General features: G+C 34.4%; 1 protein-coding gene across 1 annotated transcript in view; it reads right to left on the bottom strand.

Annotated features, from left to right (window-relative positions):
* Positions 1 to 6,000, bottom strand: part of LOC138167647 (vomeronasal type-2 receptor 26-like) — a 71,756-nt gene that overhangs the window by 57,831 nt on the left and 7,925 nt on the right. The gene's annotated exons all lie outside the window — the stretch shown is intronic.

The following is a 6,000-nucleotide window of genomic DNA, read 5'->3' as shown; positions in this document are numbered from 1 at the left end:
AAGGAAGGAAGAAAGAAAGAAAGGAAGGAAGGAAGGAAGGAAGGAAGGAAGGAAGGAAGGAAGGAAGGAAGAAAGGAAGGAAGGAAGAAAGAAAGAAAGAAAGACTGAGGTAGACCTGAGTATGATATGATTTCAAAAAGTAAAACCATTAAACAACAGTTAAATGAGTAGTTATTTTACACAAATGAAGTGCAAGAGGAAGAACTAATATAGAGGAATTATATGAGGGAGGGGGACTGTTAGTTCTGGAAACCTACTTTCATTAAGAATGGGTTTAAGAGAGAAAAATACATATACATCTAGAAGAGTGCAAAAGTGTTCTAATAAGAAATTAAAATCTAAAGGTGATGGGGAGGAAGGAGAAGGTAAAGGAGCGATCTTTAGAGGGGAAGGTGAGGGAATAGGTTAAAAGGCCGATATAGAAAGGTATTTAGACTTAGGGGAATGGGAGGATAAGGGAGGGAATATTAGGGGGAACAGAACAGGTCAAAGGGGCGTATAAAAGGGTGTTTACATTTAGGGGAACAGGAGGATAAAGGAGATATTGCTAGAGTGGGGTTAGGTTAAGCAATAGGAGGGAAATGTAGCAAGCAAGTAGAGGGCATTGTAGCAAGCAAGTAGAGGAGTTAAGAGAGATAGGAAAAAGATCGCACTGCAAACATTATCTTCCCCCCACCCCCCTCCCAGCCCCCTGCCTGCTCCTCCACCGGCCCTGCCACATGTCGACTTAGCAGGCCTCTGCTGCTGCTGCTGCTGGCACTACTGCAAATCTGCATGCTGGAGATGTGTTCTCTCTTTTTTTAATTGAACAAATTTTTGCGTGTCTACCATGTGTGCAACACTGAGGTCAGAAAGGTGAAAATGACACCATCCCTCTCCTCAAGGAATGTATAGTCCAATAGGGAATAACACAAGTATGCACACACCTATTACTTACAGCATAGGGGATTGGGCACTGGGCTCGGGGTATGGAAAACCTGGGTTCAAATGTCATCTCAGATCCTTACTAGCTGTGTGACTGATTTCCCTCAGTTTGCCTCTGTTTTCTCATCGTTAAAATAAAGAGGTTGACCTTGATGATCTCCAAGGAGCCTTACAATTCTACATCTAGGATCCCACATTAAAATGAGTTAAAGGCATTAACAGAGAGAAGATAAACAGGAGGAAGGGGAAAAAAAGAACAAAGTAAAAAGTGTACAGCAGAGAACAAGATAAAACCTACAAACAAGAAAAGAAAGATGGACAGCTTTCAACATAACATACAGTATTTAATATATAGGCTTCCTTTAAGTGATGTTATTGCTATTTATTCTAAATGCTCTCCTGTGTTCTGTAGAAATGCCGTGTTTTTTTCTTTTATATTTAAGTTTTATATTCAAGTTTATAATGTTTCTTTTTCTTTTCTTATTATATATATGTTTAACATAAAAAAGAAAAAAAACAAATCATACACACAATGAATAATTTCATTGAAGATGATGACAATACTGACACAACATATCAAAACCTAAGAAATGCAGAAAAACAGTTATTAGAGAAAAATTGATATCTCTAAATGCTTACATCAATAAAAGGTGGAAAAAACATTCGAAGAGTTTGCATATGCAATTAAAAATACTAGAAAAAGAATGAACTAAAAATCCCCAACTAATCACAAAATTGGAAATCTTAAACTTTAAAGGGGAGATTAATTCAATTGAAAGTAAAAAAATGGATAAATAAATAAAACTAGGTGTTGGTTTCATAAAAAATATATAGATAAACAATTGATTAATTTGATTTTTAAAAAGAAGAAAACTTAATTACTAGTATTAAAAAGTTAAAGGGTTACTATATTAACAATGAAGATGAAATAGAAGCAATTATACGGAGTTATTTTACCCAATAATATGCCAATAAATTTAACAATTGAAGTGGAATGGAAAATTATTAACAAAAATATAAATTGCCTAGATTTTGTAGAGGAAATAGAATATTTAAATAGAACTACTTTAGAAAAAGAAATTGAAAGGGCCATAAATGAGCTTCCTAAGAGAAATATGACCAGAAGAATTTAAAAGTGAATTCCATGAAAAATTTAAAGTTCAGATAATTCCAATATTAAGCAAATTACCTGGAATTACAGGCAAAGAAGGGATCCACAAACCACTTTTATGAAGCAAATATGATAGCTACCTAATCCAGGAAGAGTAAAAATGGAGAAAGAAAATTGTAGACAAATTTAATTAATGAATATGGAAGGAAAAAATCCTCAGTAAAACACTAGCTAAAATATTACAACAGTATATTACAAAGATTATTCTTCTTGATCAAGTAATATTTATACCAGGAATGCAGGGATTCCTGAGGGACTCCATGAGGAGAACTATTGACATGATGGATTGCACCAATAATAAAACTTCAAAGATAGTGTGTGTATCATTTGCATTAAAAACATTTGAAAGGGCATAAATTTATTGGCATAAATTTATTTCCATTAAATTGATAACATGAATTCATGTAAAACCATCAGCAAGTATTATTTTAATAGAGATAAACCAGAACCGTTCCCAGCGAGATCAGGTGTGAAGGATGAATATTAACAATAATAAAAATAAGGGAAGAAAAAGAAATAGAAGGAGTCATTATATGAAATGAAATTATCTCTTTGGCAACAGTATGCTGATATACTTGGAAAATCCAAAAATCTTGAGTAAAAAGTTAGTTGAAACAATTAATAATTTTATCAAAGGAGAAGGATATAAAGTAATCTGCATAAATCATCAGTATTCTCATATATAACAAACAAAACAATTCAAAAACAAAGAGTAAAAGATAGTTCATACAAAATAATTCTATATGGTAAAAAGAACCCCAAAATCTGAGAATTCACCTCCCAAAAACAAAGTCGGGAATGATATAGACAAAATTTATACAAATAAAATTCAAATAACAGAAGAAATGTTATTCATAGGTAGGAAGTGACAATATGATAAAAATGACAATATTACCCAAATTAATTCATAGACAACTCCATCTCAACTATTTAATTTAATTAGAAAAAATAATAACAAAATTAATTTGGAAGAACAAAAAGTAAAAAATATCAAAGGCACTAATGAAAAATATATAAAAGAAGGAGGCTTAGCAGTATCAGAGTTTAACTGTACTATAAGGCAGTAAGTACCGTGTTTCCCCGATAATAAGACACTGTCTTATTAAATTTTTTTTGGACAGAAAAACACCAGAGGGCTTATTTTCAGGGGAGGGCTTATTTTAATGAACATTGACAGCAATTTTAATAAACAGGTAAATGTGAACAAAAAAATGTACCTTTATTCAATAAGCAAATCACTGGGGAAGAACAGGATGACGTGCTCACTGCTGCAGCTCTGATTGGATGCAGCTCGGAGCATGGCGTGCGTTTCACGGGGGGAGGGGAACGGTGCATACAGAGGGTACCTTAATGTAGTGTGTAGCGCAGGGGATCACCTTCACTACAGTAGCAATATCAATAGGGCTTATTTTCGGGGGAGGGCTTATTTTAGAGGAATCTTACACAGTAAGGGGAGGGCTTATTTTTGGGATAGGTCTTATTATCAGGGAAACACGGGTATCAAAACTATCTAAGATTTGCCAAGAAATAGAAAGGTAGATCAGTGGAATAGAGTAGACATATAATTTGCAGCATCAGGTAAATGTAATAACATTTTAGCTGACAAGTGTTAAGATTTGGGGATAAGAAAACATTATTTGGTAAAAATTACTGGGAAAACTGGAAACAAGTATGACAGAAACTGAGCATAAACTGGGCGTGTCTAACACTGTTTATCAAGATAGGCTCAAAATGGAGACATGATCTAGATATATATTACTTATTTTTATGATATTACTTATAAGACTTATGGACAGATGAACAACTTATGAGTAAACAAGAGGCAGTGAAAGCAAACTTAAATATGAAATGGATAATTTTAATTACATTAAACTAAAAGTTTTAAATTACATTAAATTTAAAGCTTTTAATTATATTAAATTAAAAAATTTACAAGTAAAACAAATGTAGCCAAGATCAAAAGGAAAGCAGAAAGTTAGGGTTAGGGAAATATAGGTCTCACATCTCAAACGTCTACAGAATGCGGTCAAATCTATAAGAAAATGATCAATTCCCCTGTTGATTAATGGTCAAAGAATAAGAACAGAGAGTTTTCCAATGTGAAAAGTGCTCTAAATGATTATTGATTAGAAACATGCAAATAAAAACATCCTCCCAAAAACGAGAAAGAGAAATAACATTTAAAGTTACTGTAGAAATTATAAAATATTCGTCAGTCTACCTGCCAAGACAAGTACAAAACACTTTTCTCACAAATAAAGTCAGATCTAAATCATTGGGAAAACACTAATTGCTCATAGTTAGGCTGAGCGAACATAATAAAAATCACAATTGGACCTGAATTAACCTACCTATTCAGTGCCATAGAAATCAAACTAAAAAATTATTATATTAGAGGTAAAAAATAATAACAAATTTAATCTGGAAGTACAAATGGTCCTCAATGTCAAGGGAATTAATGCAAAACTGCTAGGGAACGTGACCTAGCCATATCAGATTTTAAAGTGTATTATGAAGGAGCAGTCACCAAAACCACTTGGTACTGGATGAGAAAAAAGAGTGGTAGATCAGTGGAATACATTAGGTACACAAGACACAGTAGTCAGGGACTAGAGTAATCTACGGTTTGATACACCCAAAGACTCCAGTTTCTGGGAGAAGAACTTACTATGTGACAAAACCTGCTGGGAAAATTGCAAAACAGTATGGCAGAAACTAGGCATAGAAAACTGTGCTGACTGGGTCCTCAACAGGTTCTTCTTATTAACTCAAAGGGAGTCAAGAACGACTCACTTTTGTGAGACAATTCTTTTACATTTCCTAATCTTTATCTCACTGGATAAAATGATTATTCCAAAAATTCTCATCTAACGGTAGCTAGGTGGCACAGTGAATAGAGCAGAGCAATGGCCCCCACGTCAGGAAAACCTGAGTTCAAATCTCAGGTATGTTACTTATTCTTAGTTTCCTTATTTGTAAAATGAGTTATTACAATAAAACCTACCTTCCAGGTGTGTGGTGAGGATTAAATGAGATAATATAAACAACAAGAATAAAAGCTAGGACATGTAGTACTAACTATGTGTCAAGCACTTTATACCTGTACAGTAAAATGCACACCTTAAAATAATATATAAATGTTAGGTGTTGTAAAGTCTCCTGCAGTATTCCTTCTACCTACAGTCTTAACTGATGAGCTTATTTCATACTTCACAAAAAACTTGTCATTTATAATGAGTTCTCTATTCACTTCTCATAAAATGAAAGTATAAGTACCTTCCCTTGCTCTTTCACCTCTGAATGTGAGGGAGGAGTCTCTCTCATTCTAAAAGTAAACTTCTCTGGATACATCCTTGATCCCATCCAATTCAATCTTCTTCACCAGATTGCCTTCTGTATTGTTCCCACTCTCTCACTAACCTGTGATCTCACCTTATTTACTGGTTATTTCCCAGCTACTTGTCAATATGCTCACATCCCTCTTTCCAATCCTAGAAACAATGCCCACTGCATCCCACTAATCCTGGTAGCTATTGTCCTATACTTCACCTCCTCATCATGGATGAATTCCTTAATCATTCATCTATGTTCAAAACCTTTTCTTCTTCTCATCTCACTTTCTGCTAGACCTTCTGCCATATAGTATCTAAAGTCTTTATCTAAACTTGCGCTCTCTAAAGTCACCTATTATCTCTTCATTGTCAAATCAAATCTTCTTTTCAAAGTCCTCATACATGCCGGCATCTTTCCATACTAGTGATCATGCACTCCTCCTCGATGGCTTGTCTTCTTTTGCTTGTTCTAGTGCCCCCCGCCCCTGCCCACGGCTTCTTCTGCTGTCTGTATGACTGATACTTCTTACCCTCTTGTCACGTATGAAGCAGATTGTGCATGCATGAGGAGAG

Source organism: Petaurus breviceps, unplaced genomic scaffold (assembly GCF_028583685.1).
Source record: "Petaurus breviceps papuanus isolate PSGF00001 unplaced genomic scaffold, PetGlider_PUasm1.0 243, whole genome shotgun sequence".
Taxonomy (NCBI): domain Eukaryota; kingdom Metazoa; phylum Chordata; class Mammalia; order Diprotodontia; family Petauridae; genus Petaurus; species Petaurus breviceps.
This window is presented reverse-complemented; position numbering and strand designations above follow the sequence as displayed.